A 20,389-nucleotide genomic window follows, 5' to 3' on the forward strand; every position below is an offset into this window, starting at 1 on the left:
GGGAATAGAAAAAGTGTGAAATAGTCAATCTGAAGGACACAGCTACTGCCCCGCACACAAACCTACACCACCTAAGGGCATGACAGTAGCTTCCGGGGACAGTGTCATGTGGCCATAGGTCTTTACCCAGAAAATCCCTTTCTGGTACATGGACTCTTATTCTCATTCCAGCAGGACCTGGAATTAGGGTGGCTCTCAACACTGAGCCTGCAATAAAGCCCCACCTTTACCATTTTCCACCTTGTTCCAAACAAGGGCGTGGCTCTAGAGTCCAGAATACTTACCACTGTCAGGTTCCAGCAGGGCCACCTGCGATTTCAGAGAAGAAAACATTATGAGCATCGAATCATGCCTTGTCCTGTTTGCACAGCACTTGTGTGATCTTGGTGATGGGAAAAAACCAGGTGGGAAAGGGTGACAGATGCCAGCGAACCCCAAAGCATGAACAGAGCAAACTTAGTCACGGGCACAGGCATCAGATCTTCCTACAGGATGCATGTGCCAAATCATTGGCAAGGAGGAATACTGCTGCCCGCGGAAAAGCTCACTAGCCTGAAGACTAACTGATCCTGCTTTTTTTTCTCAGTGTCTTTGGAATCAAGTATCAGTTGAAAATAGACTGTCACTAAACATTCTCCCCACCACATAAATTGTACTTGCTGAGATTTTTGCATCTGACCTCGACTGAAAGAGAAAATATAAATGTTGTATCTCACACAAAGAAAGGCCATCTTACCACCTTGGTGAAAAATGGGCCCTTTGCCTCTTCACTCTCCAAGGAAAGGTCATCCATCAGGCCATCCGGGGAAGCTAGGTAGAAACACACAGAAACTGTCAGGACACTGGTGAAGTGGCTCAGGAATTGCTTTGGGAGCTTTGCTTGGCGTGGACATGTGCACAAGAGTATGGCAAGGGTGGTTCATGAGTATGGACTGATCTGCCGCTGCATCAAGAACGGTCAGGGAGAGGAGCAGGAAAGTAAAGAGAAAGACTGCCTCTGAATTTTAGCTACAGGGAATTGAATCAGGGTGAAACCGTCAATCTGAAAGAGGGTAAACACTAATATGCATGCTACGTTTTACTGACAGAATCCTATGAACCCTACTGACCTTTGAAGTTCAGCAAAAGTGAGCTTGTGTTGTGGCCATTTTCAAGACTGATTCTTTGCCAGGATAAACCTACGCTGCTCCTACACAGATATCATCTCTTCTAGAAGATTGGAATTCATTTAGAGAACACCGTGTTGCAAGACTGCATTCAATCCTACCAAAACTACCCTCCAGGTTTATATTTGTTCACTAATCATTTATCATGAGGAAAATCAAAGATACAGGCTTTCAACCTACTGACATGCCTGCATTTCAAAATAGCCACCGTGAACGACACGCTGTTTCTTTCCAGTCTTCCATTTCTGTGCAATGTGTGTGTCCTAGAGTCAGTGGGACCCATTCTTTCCAGGAATTTCCCCCCCCCCCCGCCAGCAAGTGGCAAGTTCATGAGGCCTGGTGAGAGCACGGACATTCTCACCTGGCCATGCAGGAGATTTGCAGCAAGTTTGGTCAGGCACCAACCTAATGATGAAGCTTTACTGGGAGTCCTCATTTGCCACTTACCCTTCAGCATGTGCTTTTAAGCTGTGAGCATTTTTGAAGGCTAATGATGATTTTTTGATAGATCAAAATGTCTTCCTGATTCTTCTCTGCTTTGGTCATGGATGGGAATTATCCCCAACTATGACAGATGTTGGGCCCTTCATTTCTGCCCCATTCCCATCTGAGGAAAGGGAGCCCTAAGCAAACCTCCAGGTGTAGCTCCGGTCGGAGAGGAATATGGTGTCCTAGGTGGTGTGCACTGTGCGGATGAGGTTTACCTTTGGAAATTTGCCACTTGTATTGATCTGTGTATGTGGGAAATGTCTTCCGGTGAAACACATGCAATCAACACACCCACATGCACAATCCCATCCCATCGACTCACAGAAACAACCCCCAACCCTCATACACACCAGCCACACCACCTAAGTGACCTACTTGCTTCCAGGGACTGTAGAACAGGGCCATAGGTTTCTACAGGACAATCAGTTTTTCTCACTCAACCCCAGCCTCCATTCCCAGCAGGAGCCCAGAATCAGCGAAGCTCTCCAGACCAAAGAGGAGGAGAAAGCCCCACTTTGTGCATCAGCTAGATTTGTCCTCAAGAATTGACTGATCTTAGAATATGTACTTGGACCATTTCCGGTTGCCTCCTCCTACAGTTAGAGAAAAGGAAACACTGTAAGGATCACATCATCCTGTGCGAACCGTTGGCACACATCTTTTGTTCTCTTGGTGATGTGAGCAAGCTAGATGGGATACATCATTGAGTTTATGATCAAAAAACTAATAAAATCACCTGCAAAAAAGGCTCCACCTTTGAATGTCAGATCTCACAAGTCCATTTTAATCAGCAAATACAAAGTTATTTTCCACAGACAAGATTGTCTCCTGGAAAATGCCCGCTATCATACATTGTGTAACTAATTGGTGGTGAGGTTTGTTTTAATGCCCCTCTAAATACGGGTCAGTTAGTAGTATAAACTCACAGGAAACTCTCAATGCCGAGGACATTGTATATATCCTCTGGAATGTACATGCTCAGTTGTTCAAGGAAATAGAAATAAAACAATGGTTGTATTTCAGACACAGAAAATGACTTTACCATAGCACCTGAGTGTCTCAGTTGTTTAAGCGTGTGACTTCAGCTCAGGTCATGATCCCAGGGAACTGGGATGGATCCCCGTGCTCAACGGGGAGCCAGCTTCTCCCTCTCCCTCTGCTACTCACCCTGCCTCCTCTCTCTCTCTCTCTCTCTCTCTCTCTCTCTCTCTCTCTCTCTCTCTCATAAAAATACAAACTTAAAAAAAATGACTTTACCTGAGGGAGAGTCACAGTTTCTTCCTCTGCCTTCGAACTGAGTCTTTCAATCATGCCCTCGGGAGCAGCTAGGAGGATACAGAGGCACTGTGAGGACACTGGTGTGGCTGCTCAAGAACTAGTAAGGGAGTGTGGGTGGATGGGGACAGGAGGCGAGTGTGTGCTTGTGGTTCCCAGCTTGGCTCTCCATGGAGGAGGTCAAGGGTTTGGATCATTCATCTCCGTACCATCCCCATCTCAGGAAAGGAAAGGGAAACCTCCTCTAGGTACAGCTGTGGTGATGGAGGGAATGAGTATGTAAAGTGTGCCACGGTGTTTTGAGTGTTTCAGAAGGGTGACAGTCTTATTATGATGGAAGTGTGAGAAATACCTCCTGAAATTGCACACATCTACATTAACAATCATAACACATAGACACACACACCCACAGACACACACATGCGCGTGTGCGCCCTTCAACGCACATGCACACAAGTCATACCTTCTATATGCCATAGTTCTTCCAGGCCCTGTACAACGCGATCACAGTGCCTTACTGGACAGTCGCTCTCAAACTACCCCAACCCTCATTCCCTGGGGGAACCCCAAATCAGGTTGCAAACTTCTTTTTACCCTAGACTTCACCACAAAGAGTGATACTCTTAAATACGTACAGTTTTTGTTTCTCGCCGCATCCAACTGTGATTGGAGAAAATAAAACACTATGAGGATCACACCATCCTGTACACTGTTCTCACAGCTCTTTTGTTTGGTGCAAGGACTTCAGGTAATTGGATGGGATACAATGGTTGAGCCAGGGTCCCCCCACCCAAGTGAAAGAGGACATATATAGTGATGCTTGAGCCCTTCATGGCAGACCTCTGAAGTCCATTCTGGTCAACAGAGAGAAAATTCTTTTCCAAGGCGAACCATTTTCAGCTGAAAAGGTGTTTAATCCCATACAGTTTGTAACAGGCTGTCCTCCTTCGTCACCCGTTTTGTGTCCACTGTCAGTTCATAACAGACTTTCACTCAGCATTCCTCCAACAAAGGAGACTGCTTTATCATCTCTAAGGTGTAGTGCCGGATTTTCATCCTGCACTGATGGAAGAGGAAATCAAGGAAGGGACGTTTCTAGCTCAGAGAAAGAGAGGTGAGCTTACATCAGGGACAGGTGGGGCCCCTTCCTCTGTCCTGTCCCTGGGAAGGTCGTCGGTCTGGCACTCCTCAGGATCTAGGAGAACACAGAGTAGCTGTCAGGGTATTGGTTGCACTACACAGGAATGACTCAGGGAGTTTTCCCTGATGTGGACACGGGGCCACAGTGAATGTATGTGATCGGTGACCAAGCCAGGCACATTCCCACTTCTTCCCCCGTCACGGGACCACGTCAGCTTTCATCCCGGCATTTATGCTGTGGCGGGATCTGTCCTCTATTGCCTCGGAGTATTAGTTTTTTATGGGATGGAATCTATATAGTGTTTATGCTTTTATTAATAAGTGTTACTCAACAACACTATTTACATGCGTAAGGCTTTGAAGTCAGCACTACCATCTATATCCAAAGCATTTCCATCCGAAGTAACATCTGTACCCATGAAAAATGGCTGCACCCCACCCGTTCCCCCCTCCGTCCTACTTTCTACGTTCTGGGTTTACCAATTTCCCTACTATCGTTTCCTCAAAGAGTGGGATCGTGTAACACATGTCTTTCTGTGCGTGCCTTCTTTCAAAAAGCATCTTAGTTCTTCAAGGCCCATCCATTTCGTAGAATATTGAATACTTTAGTTTTTTCATATGGCTGAATAGCATTCCATTATGTGTACGTATTCCATTCCCTCACAGGATGGATTTGTGGGTTGTGTGTGTCTATGGCTACTGGCAATACTGCTGTCTCGAACGTTGGTGCACAGATTTCTGTCTGTCACCGGAACAGGAATACTTGACATTACGCATTTGCCAAACGTGTAGAACGGTAAACACAAATAATGTATTTTAATGTAAACTGTGGACTCTAGTTCTTAAAAAGTTTGAGGTTGTTTCGTTAATTGTAAGGTATATTGTACACACATGTAAGATGTGGTTAATGGAGGGAAGTGGAGGGGTGGGATATGGGAACTTCCTGTCTTATCTATTCCAATTTTATGTTAATCTAAACCGGTTCAAACCATGGTTGCCTAGTTACCAAAAATCGAGAAACAGAGTTTCATGGAGAGATCTGTATTGACTTGTGTTCAAAAAATAGCTAAGGTCCATACATTCAGCTAGTAGACAGTTTTTTCCTATGACACATGGATCCAGTTTCAGGGAGAAATTCATCTTGACTTCTATAGTTAATGGTGATGGACTTAATATATTTAAATATGTGTATATGAAATAATAAGAAAATTGTCTCAGCATTTTTATATTCTTCTGTTATGCCTATGCTACTGAATAAAAGAATTATTTCTAAATCAACTTAATGAGTAAATTTCCACAGTACCTTCCATGGTGTCCCCAATATGGAAGACCTGGTTTTGGAGGGAGAAGCGGACACTTTTCTTTTTTTTTTTTTGGAAGACGCCGAAGTGGTTGTGGAGGGCTCCACAACTTCCTTCCCTCCTTCCACACAGAGTCCTGGGAAATGCATAGAAATAGAGAGCATTGTTGGCATCTTGCCATCGGGGCAGGAGTCATAATTTACTCCTAGTTCAACCTTCTGCTCCCCCTACTCACCAACTGTCTAGCAGACATTTGTCCTTCAACGTTGTACTTAGGAAGATGTTGCAGGGCGGTGTGTCCTGACGTCCCCCAACAGACAGGTTTTGTGGTCAACTACTGTGAGGTAGCAGGGACGTGAAAGAAAGGCAACAAAAGCACAGTGACCATGGCTGATGGCCTGGATTCACATCCCATTTAGAAGGTCCCCATACCTGAGAGAGTTACCGAGAGCCCTCTGTGTCTCAGTTTCCTGCTCTGAAATGTGGAAATATTCATACCTCCTATTCATCAGTGTGCTGTTGTAAATGCTAAAAGTGATTTCCTCCAAGTAGAGCCTCGCACATAGTAAAGGACTGATGCTTCACAATTGCTCTGGAGGTATTCAGGTTCTGATTTCCTATAGAATGAGCTAGACACCTGGTAGTGGGTGAATCCAGACATGGGACTCGGATGACTCCACTGCATGGGAGGTTGGAAGCTCAGTCTTTGTCCTTCACCTGGGAATGAAGCTTTACAGCTCTCAGAGAAAGTGTACCATCCCCTCTTGTTATCCCCGCACCAGCAGCATTGGAGCGGAAAATATGGGGTGGCTAACCCATATTTTATAGTGGAGGGCCCTAAAAAGGTAGGGAGATGAAGTGACTGTCTCTGGTGAGTGATGGATCCGGCACAGGAATGTAGTTGTTTCCCTGGGGAGAGAGATCCTGAGGACCTGACACTGGCCCAGGGCCCCCGAGGAAATGCCTGAACCCCTGAACCAAGAGCTGCCCTCACTTTCTCAAATCCACCTGTGCCCTGCAGGAGGTGTCTGTGCTACAAGAACAATTTCAATCCCAATTCACCTCTGCGTTAGGGTTCTGGTCATGAGATATGCTGGAGGTTCTTCCAGTTGAGCCTCAGTGAAGCATCAGAGAAGTGCAGTTTGGCCACTTTCCCCCATTTTTTTGCAATGTCAGCTCAGTCCCCCAGGTTCTTCCCAAAGGGCAGTTGACCACCCACTGTGACGGGCGCTTTGCTTGGCTCCCAGGATGATTCAAAATCCAGGCCATTCCAAACCACCTGTCACACTGTGACCCTACCAGGAATTCGCTTGCCTTCAGCTCACCAATCCCCAGCAGCAATTCACGGGAATTATCGTGGAAGTGGCCATCCAGGCTGGAGATGTTTGCTTTAAGGAAGTCAGTCTCTGATGCTGAATGTCTTACTGTTGATCTAAGGAATGGTCTGAGTGGCCTGAACTAAAATGAGGCTACACTGGCTGGAATGAGTTCCTCCCTACTCCTTCCTACCTCCCCCACTTGCAGTCTCTACTCTCACGTCTCTTTGTCCTTTCTCAACAGTCTAGGGTTAGGGGACAGTCTCCTGTCTCCTCTTAGAGAGTCCCCTCCATACACACGGCCTTGAAAATCCACCCCAGGACTATCTTTGAAGGGAGACAGCCCATTACTCAGCTGCTAAATGTTCATTCCACCTACCCGATCGCACAGTCCCTTCTCGTTCTCTCCCAGGCATCATCTAGACAGCCAATGAACCCTTCCCCATCAACCCATGAAAATACCAAAAGATATTCCAGTTTCTCTCCTTCTAAAAATGTCTGGATTTAGACTGCTCACAGTTGCTTCCAGATTTTGTCGTCCACCTTAAGAAGAGGTGACTTGTAATTCCTTTCCCTATAATGTGTTCTTGGATGGCATCAAGATTCTCCTGATCCAATGAGAGCAGTGTGGTGTGTTCCCTGTGTGCGTTCTCGGTATGACTATGTACGAAACTGGCATTCAGAAATAGTACAGTTTTCTGGATTTAGAAGGTATTTAAGGAAGCCAGCTTCATCGAACAATCAAAAGTAACTAATCCAGAACACCTAGAATATTCATCTATCAGTGTGGACAAATTGGAAGGTGGCCATGAACAGAAAAAAAAGGAAACAAATTTCTCTAGAAGTGAGGCAGCCAACTTGAGAGAAGAGAATTCAGAAAATCCATATGAACATACCTGTAGAACAGCAATTCAGGTTGCCCATCGTGGGAAACTTCACCCCTGTTACCAAACTGCAAGGGCTCGGCTCACAGAGTGACAGTTGAAATGGAAGTTGAAATGGTTGCATCATCAGTCACCATGGCGATGGGTTGGTTATGATAGAACTTTCAGAGTGCAGACAGCTCTGCACACTGTGGGTTGATGGAGGGAAGTGGGTCCGGGTTGGGCAGATGGACGATGGGTATAAAAGAGGGCACTTGTTGTGATCACCACTGAGTGCTATTTATAAGTGATGAAGCACTGAATTCTACTCCAGAAACCAATACTGCACTGTATTTTACATGAACTAAAAAAAAAAAAAAAAAAAAGGATGCCCCGGGAGGGGCCACATAAAGACTTAAATATTCATTTTATATCTGCCATTCTATAAATCTTTTATTTAAAAAAACCTTGTTTAAAAACGTCTTTCCTGGCTAGGCAGAGCAAGATGGAAGAGGAGTAGGAGACCTGGATTTCGTCTGGTCTCAGGAATTCGGCTGGATAGGGATCAAACCATTCTGATCACCTACAAACTCAACAGGAGATTGAAGAAAAGAATAGCAACAACTCTCTGAAAAGAAAAGCGACCACTTTCTGGAAGGTAGGACATGCGGAGAAGTGAATCCGAGGCGATATTCGGGAGGATAGACGGCGGGGGAGGGGGCCTCCCGTCAGCTGCTTCTGGCAAGTGATAGAGCCGCGGAGCACAAAATCCGAACTTTTAGAAGTTGGCTCCACTGAGGAACGTTGCTCCAGTGACTAGGCTGGGAGTGGAACCCTCATGGGACAGTGTGGTCTCAGGACCCTCAGGGTCACAGAAAGACTGGGGGTGCCTGAGTGCGGCAGAGCTCCCAGGTATCGGAACGGGGAAGACAGCTGCAGAGACGGAGCCGAGGTGCAGGCTCTCACCTCGGGGTTGCCATAAACCGTGATCCACGGCAGTCAGGCCACTGCTCCTCTAGCAGGGACCCAACAAGTGGTAGATCCCGGGAGACTCCCCTTCCTCCCCTGGGAGGAGCAGCGCGGGCACACACCGCATGAAACTGCTGGGTTTGGAGACTCCACACAGAGTCGGGTGCCAAAGATAGAAACGCTCGGTCACAGGCTGGGTGAGCACAGAGTGCGGCCGGAGACCGGGGACACGGGAGTGACTGACTGCTTTTCTCTGGGGGCGCACTGAGGAGCGGGGCCCCGAGTTCCCAGCTCCTCCAGGCGGGGATTGGGAGGCCACCATTTTCACTCTCGTCCTCCAAAGCTGTACAGAAAGCTTGCAGGGCACAAAAGCTCCCATGATCAAACCAAGAATTGCAGCCAAGAATTCTATATCCAGCTAGGCTGTCATTAAAAATTGAAGGAGAGATAAAAAGCTTCCAGGACAAACAAAAACTAAAGGAATTTGCACACACGAAACCAGCCCTACAAGAAATATTGAAAGGGGTCCTCTAAGCAAAGAGAACCTAAAAGCAGCATAGACCAGAAAGGAACACAGACAATATACAGGAACAGTCACCTTACAAACAATACAGTGGCACTAAATTCATAACTTTCAATAGTTACCCTGAAAGTAAATGGGCTAAATGCCCCAATCAAAAGACACAGGCTATCAGAATGGATTAAAAAACAAGACCCATCAATATGCTGTCTGCAAGAGACTCATTTTAGACCCAAAGACACCCCCAGATTGAAAGTGAGGGGGGGGGAAACCATTTCCCATGCTAAAGGACACCAAAAGAAAGCTGGGGTAGCAATCCTTATATCAGACAAATTAGATTTTTTTTAAAGATTTTATTTATTTATTTGACAGAGGGAGAGACAGCGAGAGAAGGAACACAAGCAGGGGAGAGGGTCAGAGGGAGAAGCAGTCTACTCGCCGAGCAGGGAGCCCGATGTGGGACTCGATCCCAGGACCCTGGGATCATGACCTGTGCCGAAGGCAGATACTTAATGACTGAGCCACCCAGGCGCCCGATGAATTAGATTTTAAAACAAAGACTGGAATAAGAGATGAGGAAGGACATTATATCCTACTAAAAGGGTCTATCCAACAAGAAGATCTAACAATTGTAAATATCTATGCCCCTAACATGGGAGCAGCCAATTATATAAGGCAATTAATAACAAAAGCAAAGAAACACTTTGACAACAATAGAATAATAGTGGGGACTTTAACACCCCCCTGACGGAAATGGACAGATCATCTAAGCAAAAGACCAACAAGGAAATAAAGACTTTAAATGACACACTGGACCCAATGGACATCACAGACAGATTCAGAACATTCCATCCCAAAGAACGGAATACACATTCTTCTCTAGTGCCCATGGAACATTCTCCAGAATTGATCACATCCTAGGTCACAAATCAGGTCTCAACTGGTACCAAAAGATTGGGATTATTCCCTGCATATTTTCAGACCACAGTGTTTGAAACTAGAACTCAATCACAAGAGGAAAGTCGGAAAGAACTCAAATACATGGAGGCTAAAGACCATCCTACTAAAGAACGAATGGGTCAACCAGGAAATTAAAGAAGAATTAAAAAAATTCATGGAAACCAATGCAAATGAAAACACAACTGTCCAAAATCTTTGGGATACAGCAAAGACAGTCCTGAGAGGAAAGTATATAGCAATACAAGCCTTTCTCAAGAAACAAGAAAGGTCTCAAATACACAACCTAACCCTACACCTAAAGGAGCTGGAGAAAGAACAGCAAATAAAGCCTAAACCCAGCAGGAGAAGAGAAATAATAAAGATCAGAGCAGAAATCAATGACATAGAAACCAAAAGAACAGTAGAACAGATCAACGAAACTAGGAGCTGGTTCTCTGGGAGATTTAACAAGATTGATAAACCCTTGGCCAGACTGATCAAAAAGAAAAGAGAAAGGACCCAAATCAACAAAATCATGAATGAAAGAGGAGAGATCACAACCAACACCAAAGAAATACAAACAATTATAAGAACATATTATGAGCAACTCTATGCCAGCAAATTAGATAACCTGGAAGAAATGGGTGCATTCCTCGAGATGTATCAACTACCAAAACTGAACCAGGAAGAAATAGAAAACCTGAACAGACCTATAACCACTAAGGAAATTGAAGCAGTCATCAGAAATCTCCCAAGAAACAAAAGCCCAGCTCCAGATGGCTTCCCAGGGGAATTCTATCAGACATTTAATGAAGAATTAATACCTATTCTCCTGAAACTGTTCCAAAAAATAGAAATGGAAGGAAAACTTCCAAACTCATTTTATGAGGCCACCATTACCTTGATCCCAAAACCAGACAAAGACCCCATCAAAAAGGAGAATTACAGACCAATATCCTTGATGAACATGGATGCAAAAATTCTCACCAAAATACTAGCCAAAAGGATCCAACAGTACATTAAAAGGATTATTCACCACGACCAAGTGGGATTTATCCCTGGGCTGCAAGGCTGGTTCAACATCCACAAATCTAAAAGCTCTCAACGAAGCAGGTATACAGAGAACATAACTCAACATAATAAAGGTCATACCTGAGAAGACACATCCTATGCAATGGTGAAAGCCAAAAGCTTTTCCTCTAAGTTCAGGAATGAGACAGGGATGCCCACTCTTGCCACTTTTATTCAACATACAGTTGGCCCTTGAACAATGCAGGGATTAGGGGTGCCAAACCCCTGTGCAGTGGAAAATCTGAGTGTACTTTTGACTCCCCCAAAAGTGAACCACCAGTAGCCTACTATTGACTGGAAACCTTATCTATAACACAATGAGTCGGTTAATACATATTGTGTATGTTATCTATATCATAGACTATACTGTTACAACAAAGTAAGCTAGAGAAAAGAAATGTGATTACAAAAATCCTGATGGAGCTAGAGTGTATGACGCTAAGCAAAATAAATCAGTCAGAGAAAGACAGATACCATATGATTTCACTCCTGTGGAATTTAAGAAACAAAACAGATCAACAAATGGGAGGGGGGATACAAAGAACAGAGAAGGAAACAAACTATAAGAGACTCTTGATGACAGAAAACAAACTGAGCATTGATAGAGGGGAGGTGGGCAGGAGATGGAATCACTCGGTGATAGGGATTAAGGAGGGCACATGTTATGATGAGCACTGGGTGTTGTCTGCAAGTGATGAATCCCTGAATTCTCCTGAAACCAGTATTGCACTGTGTGTTAAGTAACTAACATTTAAATAAAAATTTGAAAAGAAAAAAAGAAAATCCAAAAGGAAAATACATTTACAGCAATATCTGTATTTACTGAAAATAACCCAGGTCTTAATTGGACCCACAATTCAAACCCACGTTGGCCATGGGTCAATTGTAGTACCGAAAATCCTAGTCAGAGCAATTACAGAAGAAAAAATAAATAAATAAAAGGCATCCAAATTCAAAAGGAAGAAGTAAAGGTCACTATTTTCAGATGACATGATATTGTATGTAAAATACCCTAAAGACAACACCAAAAAGTATTAAAATAAATATAGTCAGTAAAGTTGCAGGATAAAAGATACATAAAAATCTGTTGCATTATTATACACTAAATAACGAATTATCAGAAAAATAAATTTAGGGTGCCTGGGTGGCTCAGTCATTAAGCAGCTGCCTTCGGCTTGGGTCATGATCCTGGAGTCCTGGATCGAGTCCCACATTGGGCTCCCTGCTCAGCGGGAAGCCTGCTTCTCCCTCTCCCATGCCCTCTGCTTGTGTTCCTGCTCTCACTGTCTCTGTGTCTGTCAAATAAATAAATAAATAAAATCTTTAAAAAAAGAAAACTAAATTTAAAAAACAATCAGATTAACAACTGCATCAAAAAAAAAAAAAAAAACCTAGGGATAAATTTTCCCAAGGAGGTGAAAGCTGATATACAGAAAACTGTACGACATTAAGGAAAGAAACTGAAGACAACACAACAAAATGGACATTTCATGCTCATGGATTAGAAGAATTAATAGTGTTAAAATGTCTATACTACCCAAAGCTCTCTACAGATTCAGTGCAATTCTTACCAAATTTCAAACACATTTTTCAAAGACATAAGACACAGAATCTTTCATAATTGTGTGGAACCACAAAATACTCTGAATAGCAAAAGCAATCTTAAAAAAGAACAAAGCTGGAAGCATCAGACTCCCAGTTTCAAACTCTGTTACAAACCTATAGTGATTGCTGGCATACTGGCTTAAACACAGACACACAGATCACCAGCACAGAAGAGAGAGCCCAGAAGGATACCCACACATCTATGGTCCAATACATTATGACCAAGGAGCCAAGAATATACAAGGGGGAAAGAACAGTCTCTTTAATCAAGGGTGCTGGGAAAACTGGACAGCCCCATGCAAAAGAATGAAACTGCACCACTGTCTTACATTATACACAAAAATTAACTCCAAATACATTCAAGACTTGAATATAAGACCTGAAACCCTAAAACTCTTAGCAGAAAACTAGAGGAAAAGCTGCTCGACATATATCCTGGTAGTGATTTTTGTGGTTCACACTCCAAAAGCAAAGGCGACGAAAGTAAAAATAAATAAGCACATCTACATCAAGCTCAAAAGCTCCTGCCCAGCAAAGAAAATCACCAACAAAATAAATAGGCAATTTACTGCCTGGGAGAAAAGATTTGCAGATCATAGATCTGATAAAAGTTAATATCCAATATATATAAAAAACTCCTACAACTCAGTCACAACAAAAACAATGTGGTTAAAAAGTGGAAGGATTATCCAAATGGCATTATCCAGAGAAGACATCCAGAGAGCCAACATGTAGATGAAAAGGTGCTCAACATCATTAATCATCAGGGAAATGCAAATCAAAACAATGGGATACCACCTCACACTGGTTAGAAGGGTTAGTAGCAAAAAGACAAGAAATAACAAACATTAGCCAGGATGTGGGGGAAAGGGAACCCCGGTGCACTATTGGTGGGAAAGTAAGTAGATGCAAGCACTGTGGAAAACAGTATGCAGGCTCCTCAAAACAGTAAAACTAGAACGACCCTACAGTCCAGCAATTTCCCTTCTAGCGATTTATCCAAAGAAAACAAAAACACCTATTTGAAAAGATGTATGAACCCCCCATGTTCACTGCAGCATTATTTATAACAGCTAAGATAGGAGGACAACCTACGTGTCCATGGGGGAATGAACTGATAAAGAAGATGTGGTGTATGTAGACACACTGCAATACTATTCAGCCATAACAAAAAAATGAAATCTTTCCATTTGCAACAACATGGATGGACCCTGAGGGCACGATGCTATGTGAAAGAAATCAAAGACAAATACTGTATGATCTCACTTTTATATGGAATCTAAAAAACTGAGCTTAAAGATACAGGGATCAGATTGGTGGTTGACGGGCAGGGGGATGGGTGTGAATTGGGTGATGGGTCAAAAGATTCCAACTTACAGCTATAAAATAAGTAAGTCACAGGATGTAACATACAACATGGCGACCACAGTTAATAACACTGTACTGCAAGCCTGGAAGTTGCTAAGAGAGTAATCTTACAAGTTATCCTAAGGAAAAGGTCTTGTAAAACAAACCAAGACAAAACTGGATTTAAACAGATAAGCCATACACCACTGTTCAGGGGACTCAGAAAGTGCACAGACCTGCCAAAATCTGTGTGGGAAGCTGCCCTCCTGTTCCTCGCAAAGGCTACAGGAGAGCTTTGTACACTGGTGAGTGCATGCACAGAACAGCATGTAAAGTGCTGGGCTCCTCTCTACTCAGAGCAGTGGGCACTGCATCCCGCTTAGGGGTACAGGAAGAAGCAGGGAGTTCCTGGGGGATACTGAAGAAGTGGAGGAAGAAGAACAATGCAGGGTATATGGAAAGTGCCTTACCGGTTTTCCAAATCCCTGGGCATGTTCCGTCGCGTAGGTGTCTTTTGAGATCCTACAAAAGGTCGGTGCTGCTGTCTACTCAAGCTCTTTCGGCTGGGCAGCCAACTTCTTCAATTCACTGGTAATCTGAGTCATCAGTGTCTCTTGCCTGGCATTCTAGAGGGAGAGAAGCACATAAAATTGGTCTCATTTCTCTCAGGTGGGATGGTCCTTCAGCTGTTGATCTGAATCACTAACCACCGCCGTTACATCTGTGCCCGTAAAGCACTGCAAATGAATAAAGACAACGATGGTAACGGAAATAGGGAACACTTATTCCTCTGTGTTAGGCCCTGTTCTGAGCTGTAAGGGGCAGAGCCAAGCATGGAGGCATGAGGGTTTGGGATACACCCCAATCATGGAGAGCTTTGAAGCACAGGTTTTGGAGCCGCAAAGACAAGGGTTTGAAATTTGGTTCCAAACATTATCTGTGTCTCTATGACTCAGAGCCCTATCAGGACCCTAGCCCACTGAGATGTTCAAACTGATAAAGGGTGTAGAATGCTTATGCCAGGGGCAGGCACAGAGCAGCTCCTCAATTAACTCACGTTGATAAACAAGAGGATGACAATCACGTTGGTGTTCCTTCCCCAGTGCTAGTGATAACAATAACCAATACTTGTAGAATAGTAGTCTCAAACGCTGGTACTGCGCTTATCCCGTGCCAGGAACCGGGGTTTACATTGACTCTGGAAATGGGTTCCATTTACGAATTCACTAAATCCCCAAAACAAGCCTATATAGGGACTATCTCCAGTTCCATCTCTCAGATGAGAATTCTGAGGAATGGCGATGACCTCTCTTGCTCAAGGTCATGCAGCTGGAAGTGCAATAAGAGGAATGACAACTTGCACTATCAAGCAGTCTAGAAGAAGCTCATTACCTATGTTAAATCTGCACCATAACCCTAAGGTTTTGCTGTTCTGCCCAATTTACAGATGGAGAGACTGAGGCTCAGGCCCAGGGCGGAGGCCGAACTCACCTGGCCTCCCCAGTGGGAGGAAGCAGGACTTGGCAGTCGGCCTTAGGCTCGGCCTCCGGGTCCTGGGCTGCCCCCTCCGTCCCCTGCGGATACCAGGCTGCAGGGCACCTTTTCCTCGGACCCGCAGCATGCTAGGGTTCCAACGGCACCACTGCCACCGGCTCCCCCTGCTTCCACCCCTACCGGGCGCCCACTAACGCCCCGACCTCCGCCGCTGCCACCACTGACACCCGCTGCCCACCACTGACGCCACTGCCAGCTGCCAACACCACTGCCCCAGCTGCCACCCGCTGCCGCCCGCTCCCTGCTGGCGATGCCTGCCCAGCACTGACGCCCCTATCGCCATCCTGGCCTGCTGCCCCCACCAGCTGCTGCCGCCCCTGCCTCCACCGCCTCCTGCTGACACCCGCTGCTGCACAATGACACCCACTAACCCGGCACCTACCTCTGCTGCCACTGCCGCCCAACACTGACTCCTGCTGACGCCGCTGACAAGCCCCCTGCTGCCGCTGCTGCGGATGCTCATTGACGCTGCTGCCGCCGAGGCACACTTCTGGCTCCCCTCCCCATGCTGACCCACGCTCCCCCATGCTGCCGCCGCTCACCCAACCTACGGCTCACCCCACCTCTACCTCAGTTGCGGCCCCCTGCTTCCGCCGCTGACTGCGGAAGCCAACGGCGCCTGCTGCTGAGGCTGCCATACGCTGCCACCCAATGACCCGGGGCTTCCCAACACTGCCGCCCGCTGCTGCCCTCTGCCGCCCCTGCAGCCGCTGCAGCCGCCGCTGCCACCGCCTCCTGCTGCTGCCTGCCTGCCACTCGCCCAGGCCTGCCTGCCGCCGCCACCTACCCCTGCCGCCTGCCTGCTGCCACTTCCTGCAGCCATCGCCTGTCGCCACCTGCTGCTGCTGCCTACCCCCACCGCCGCCGCTGCCCACCGCCGCCTGCTGCTGCCACTTCCCACCGCGGCTGCCACAGCCACCTGCTCCCACTAGCCCGCCGCTGCCTGCCGCCTGCCTGCCGCCACTGCCTACACCCGCTGCCACCTCCGCCTGCCTGCCGCAGCCTGCCGCCTGCCACCAGCCACTGCCTGCCAACGCTGTTGCTTCCCACTGCCGCTACTGCCGACGCTGGCTGCCACCTGCCCGCCCCCCGCTGCTGCCACCACTTGCCGCTGCCAACGCCACTTTCCTGTCTCCCTTCCTGCCACCTCCGCCGCTGCCGCTTCCTCCCCGCCTGCTGCCGCCTGCCTACCACAGCCAGCCACCACTGCCTACCCTTGCTGTCGCCACCGCCTGCAGCCCGCTGCCTGCCACCACCTGTCCACCGCCTGCCTGCCGCCATTGCCTGCCAATGATGCCTGCCAATGATGCCTGCCGCCACTGCCTGCCACCCACTGCTGCCGCCTATTCCTATCTCCAAGGCCGGCCTGTTGACACTTACCGCTGCTTGCCACTGACACCTGCGTCCCGCTGCCTGCCACCGCTTCCTGTCGCCCCTGCCTGCCGCCCCCACCTGCCGCCTTCCTGCCGCCCCCACCACCGCTATCACCCTCTGACGTCACTGTCACACTGCCGGAGGTAATCACCATGCCAATGCTCTGAGAATTGTAGGTGGCTGTAGGCGGTGGCGGGGTGTGATCCTGGGGCCTCTCTTCCACGTGTAGGTCCCAGTGGAGCCTCAGGCGCCTGGCTGCCGCCCACACTGGAGGCCAAGCACTGAGCTTTGGGGCTACTCGGTAGTTGTGCTGCGTGGGGACACCGAGGGGCGGGACCCTGGCTGAGAGCACCTCTTGGCAGCCCATCCACCAGACATCACCAAGATTGGACACCCAGTGTTCCATCGGCGCCACCGCCATGGCCCTCTGATGTCACTGGCGGGAGGTTGGATGTGATCAGCCCGTGGCAGCGCTCTGACAATTGTAGGGAGCCATAGGCGGTGGCGGCGCCTGATCCTGGGGCCTCTCTGCCCTGCCCGTAGGTCCTGGGCGGGAGCCGCTGGCTGCAGCCCACACTGCCGGCCGAGCCCCCAGCAGCTGGGCTACTCTGGCGGTTGGGCAGTGCGGGGACACCAAGGGAGGGACTCTAGCCGAGAGCCCCTCTTGGGAGCCTGTCCCCGTGTCTAACACCCCGATTGACCCCCCCAGGGTTCCAACAGGGCTGCTGCCATGGCCCCCTGAAGTCACTGGCGCATCCCAGACACCATCACCGTGTGCCAGCGCTCTCAGAATTAATGTAGCCTCTGGGTCACTGAACTGCCTCACCTTTGCACTCTGTTGCCATGCAACCCTGGGGGCCACCCAGAGAGGAGGTCTTATTTTCCAAAGCCTGAGGGTGGTGGGAGCCGGGAAAGAGTTCAGTGGGCAGGGCCAGGCAAGCTTTGTATGTTGGAGGGGCCCTGGTGGCCTCAGAGGGGGCAGGGGAGCCTCCCAGTCATCACGGGAGTGTCTGCAAATGCAGATGCCCAGGTCACTCCCTCCGCCAATCCCATGAGGTAGAACTGAGTGTGAGCATTCAGGGCACGGTGGTCTTTGTCTTCTTCTGCAACTGTCTACAAACCAAGTTCTGGCCCAGCCTGGTTCTCAGTAAAGGGGGGCACAAGGTGGGGAGACCGTCCCAGGTTGTCTCTGAGGGTCTGAGGAGGGTGACCCCCAGAGGAAATGCAGACCCCCAGGAACCCCCTTCTCTTAGCAGTATGGTCTGCCCTGAGCCCCCAGCCACCCCGGGAGGAAAAGGGGGCTAGCCTTGGAGCTGGGCCTGGAGTGGGCTGCCCCTTGCCTTTCTGGTCACAGACCCTGGCCCTCAGCACGGACTCCAGAGCATGGGTGCCAGCGCACCCCCACCTACCCACCCACCCCCAAGCGTGTGCACATCCTGCTCCCTCTGCCTCAGGTCACAGTTTACATGGCCTCCTAGAAAGGCCTGCCCTGACCCAGGGGCCCTTCCCCATGCTGCCCCTGCATCTGCCTACCTAGCACTCACCAAGCTTTGCATTTCCTTCTGGGATGTGGGGTATCTGGTCTCTGTCCTTGTTTGGGTTTGACTTCCAATAGGGCAGGGACACCCTGGCATCCTCAAGGTCCAGAAATATGCCTGGCACACAGTAGGCATGGCATAAATCCGCTCTCTGTGAATGAAGGTGTCTGCACTGGGCTTGGCACTGAGTAAGCACTCAGCGTTGGCTTTATTTCCAGGCCTGCAGGGCGGGGGTGATCGTGGAAGGCCCAGCTTGTGGGGCTGGCTGTGTCTCTAGTGTCCCCTGCCTGGGATGGCCTGAGGAAGGGCAGGGTCCTCGCTCAGCCCAAGCCTAGGGTTTCCCCACCCCGCCTGGAGTTGGCCCTGGCCAGGCTCTCTGCCCTCACCCTTGATGTGCCCCAATGGGGTGGGGTGGCAGGGGAGGGGTTGGAGAGTATACAAGTGGGGGGAGGTTGGTGTCAGGGAGGCCTGGGCTGCATAGGGGGAAGAAGTTGGGGGTGATATTCATGCAGGGACGGGGTGTCAGGACTGGGGGGATGGGCTGGGGGCAGTATGGGAGGGCGCATGTCACAGGAGGGGAGCCCTTACCACTCCCCACCCACCCCACTGAACCCCCTCTGAGTCCTTTCATGAGTCTTGCATAAGGGATGGAGACAAGGGAGTGTGAGTGTAGACCGCTTTCCAGGATTTGAACCAGGTCATGTGAGACATCTGTGTATACCCTTGTAACTAACACCCACATCAAGATCTTTCCCCTACACCTTCCTGTCTCAAAATTCAGTTCGAAGGAGATCAGTTTTCTCTGTATTATATGTTTAATGTCATGTATGATAACATACAAGATACCACGTAACATGTGTGTCTGCTAAAAGCATCCCAATAGAACAACTGTGAGTCAGCTACCCAACCCAGGAATTGCTCCAGTACCAGTGAGTCCTCTCCTTCTCTCCAAAGGCACCTGCTGTGCTGAACTGTGTGTTTCCCTGGCTTATATATATATATATATATATATATATATATATATATATATAAAATATCTTCTCATGTATGTAAGTATCTCTACACAGTGTGTCATTTGGTTTTGCTTGCCTTTGAGTGCCGTAACAATGGCATTAGACCGTGTGTACACTTGTGGGTCTTGCCTTCTCTACCTAACGTTACTTCTGAGATTCATCAGGTTGCTGGGGTGGAGCTGGTTCTTTTTCACCACTGTATAATTTTCCAGTTGATTTGGGCATGCTCCTATCAATGGATATTTGAATCATTCATGTTTTTTGCTAGTACTAATTGTGCTTCTATGCACATTTGTGTACCTGTCCCCTGGGACCCATAGGCAAGAATTTCTCAAAGGAATATATTGGGGTGTGGACCTGGTGTAGCACCATGTAAATATTTGAGAGAATGCCAAATTGTTCATGAATTCCTACCCTCACCAGCAGTATATGAGGACCTCTGTTGATTCACAAGTATCTAACACGTGGTCCTGACAGGATTCTTGTATTTTGCTAATCAAGTGGGTGTTAATTAATATTTCACTGTGCTTTTACTTTGTGTTTCCTTCAATACTGGGGAAGCTGTGCATCTTTTCAGATGCTTATTCACCATTGATGGTTCCGGCTCTGTGAAATGCTTGTTCATGACTTTCGCCCATTTTCCTATTGAGTGTTTTGGTTTTCTTTTTTCTTATTGAATTGTAAGTGTCTTATTTAATTCATTTATTTTATCAAAATATGATTTGCATTTAGTATAGTGCACATATTTTAGATGTACAGGTGGACTTTTATATTCATCTTCACTCATTGTCTTGGTCTGTTCGGGCTGCTATATAACAAAATGCCATAGACTGGGTGGCTTATAAACAACAGAAATTTTTTTTAAAGATTTTATTTATTTATTTGAGAGAGGGAGAGAGAGAGAGCACG

At 47.5% G+C, this 20,389-nt stretch overlaps 1 long non-coding RNA gene across 1 annotated transcript; it reads right to left on the minus strand.

Annotated features, from left to right (window-relative positions):
* Positions 1-2,091: 2,091 nt before the first annotated feature.
* On the minus strand, positions 2,092-7,747 carry LOC148162297 (uncharacterized). Its single transcript, XR_015766975.1, has 6 exons — positions 7,584-7,747; positions 5,607-5,708; positions 5,374-5,507; positions 4,055-4,125; positions 2,913-2,980; positions 2,092-2,248 (listed from the first exon to the last, which is right to left on the minus strand). It is a non-coding gene; the product is annotated as an uncharacterized LOC148162297 (long non-coding RNA).
* Positions 7,748-20,389: the final 12,642 nt, after the last annotated feature.

This window comes from Eumetopias jubatus, unplaced genomic scaffold, assembly GCF_037043125.1.
Source record: "Eumetopias jubatus isolate StellerSeaLion01/CBP00866 unplaced genomic scaffold, mEumJub1_p1.0 scaffold_16, whole genome shotgun sequence".
In the NCBI taxonomy this organism is placed as follows: domain Eukaryota; kingdom Metazoa; phylum Chordata; class Mammalia; order Carnivora; family Otariidae; genus Eumetopias; species Eumetopias jubatus.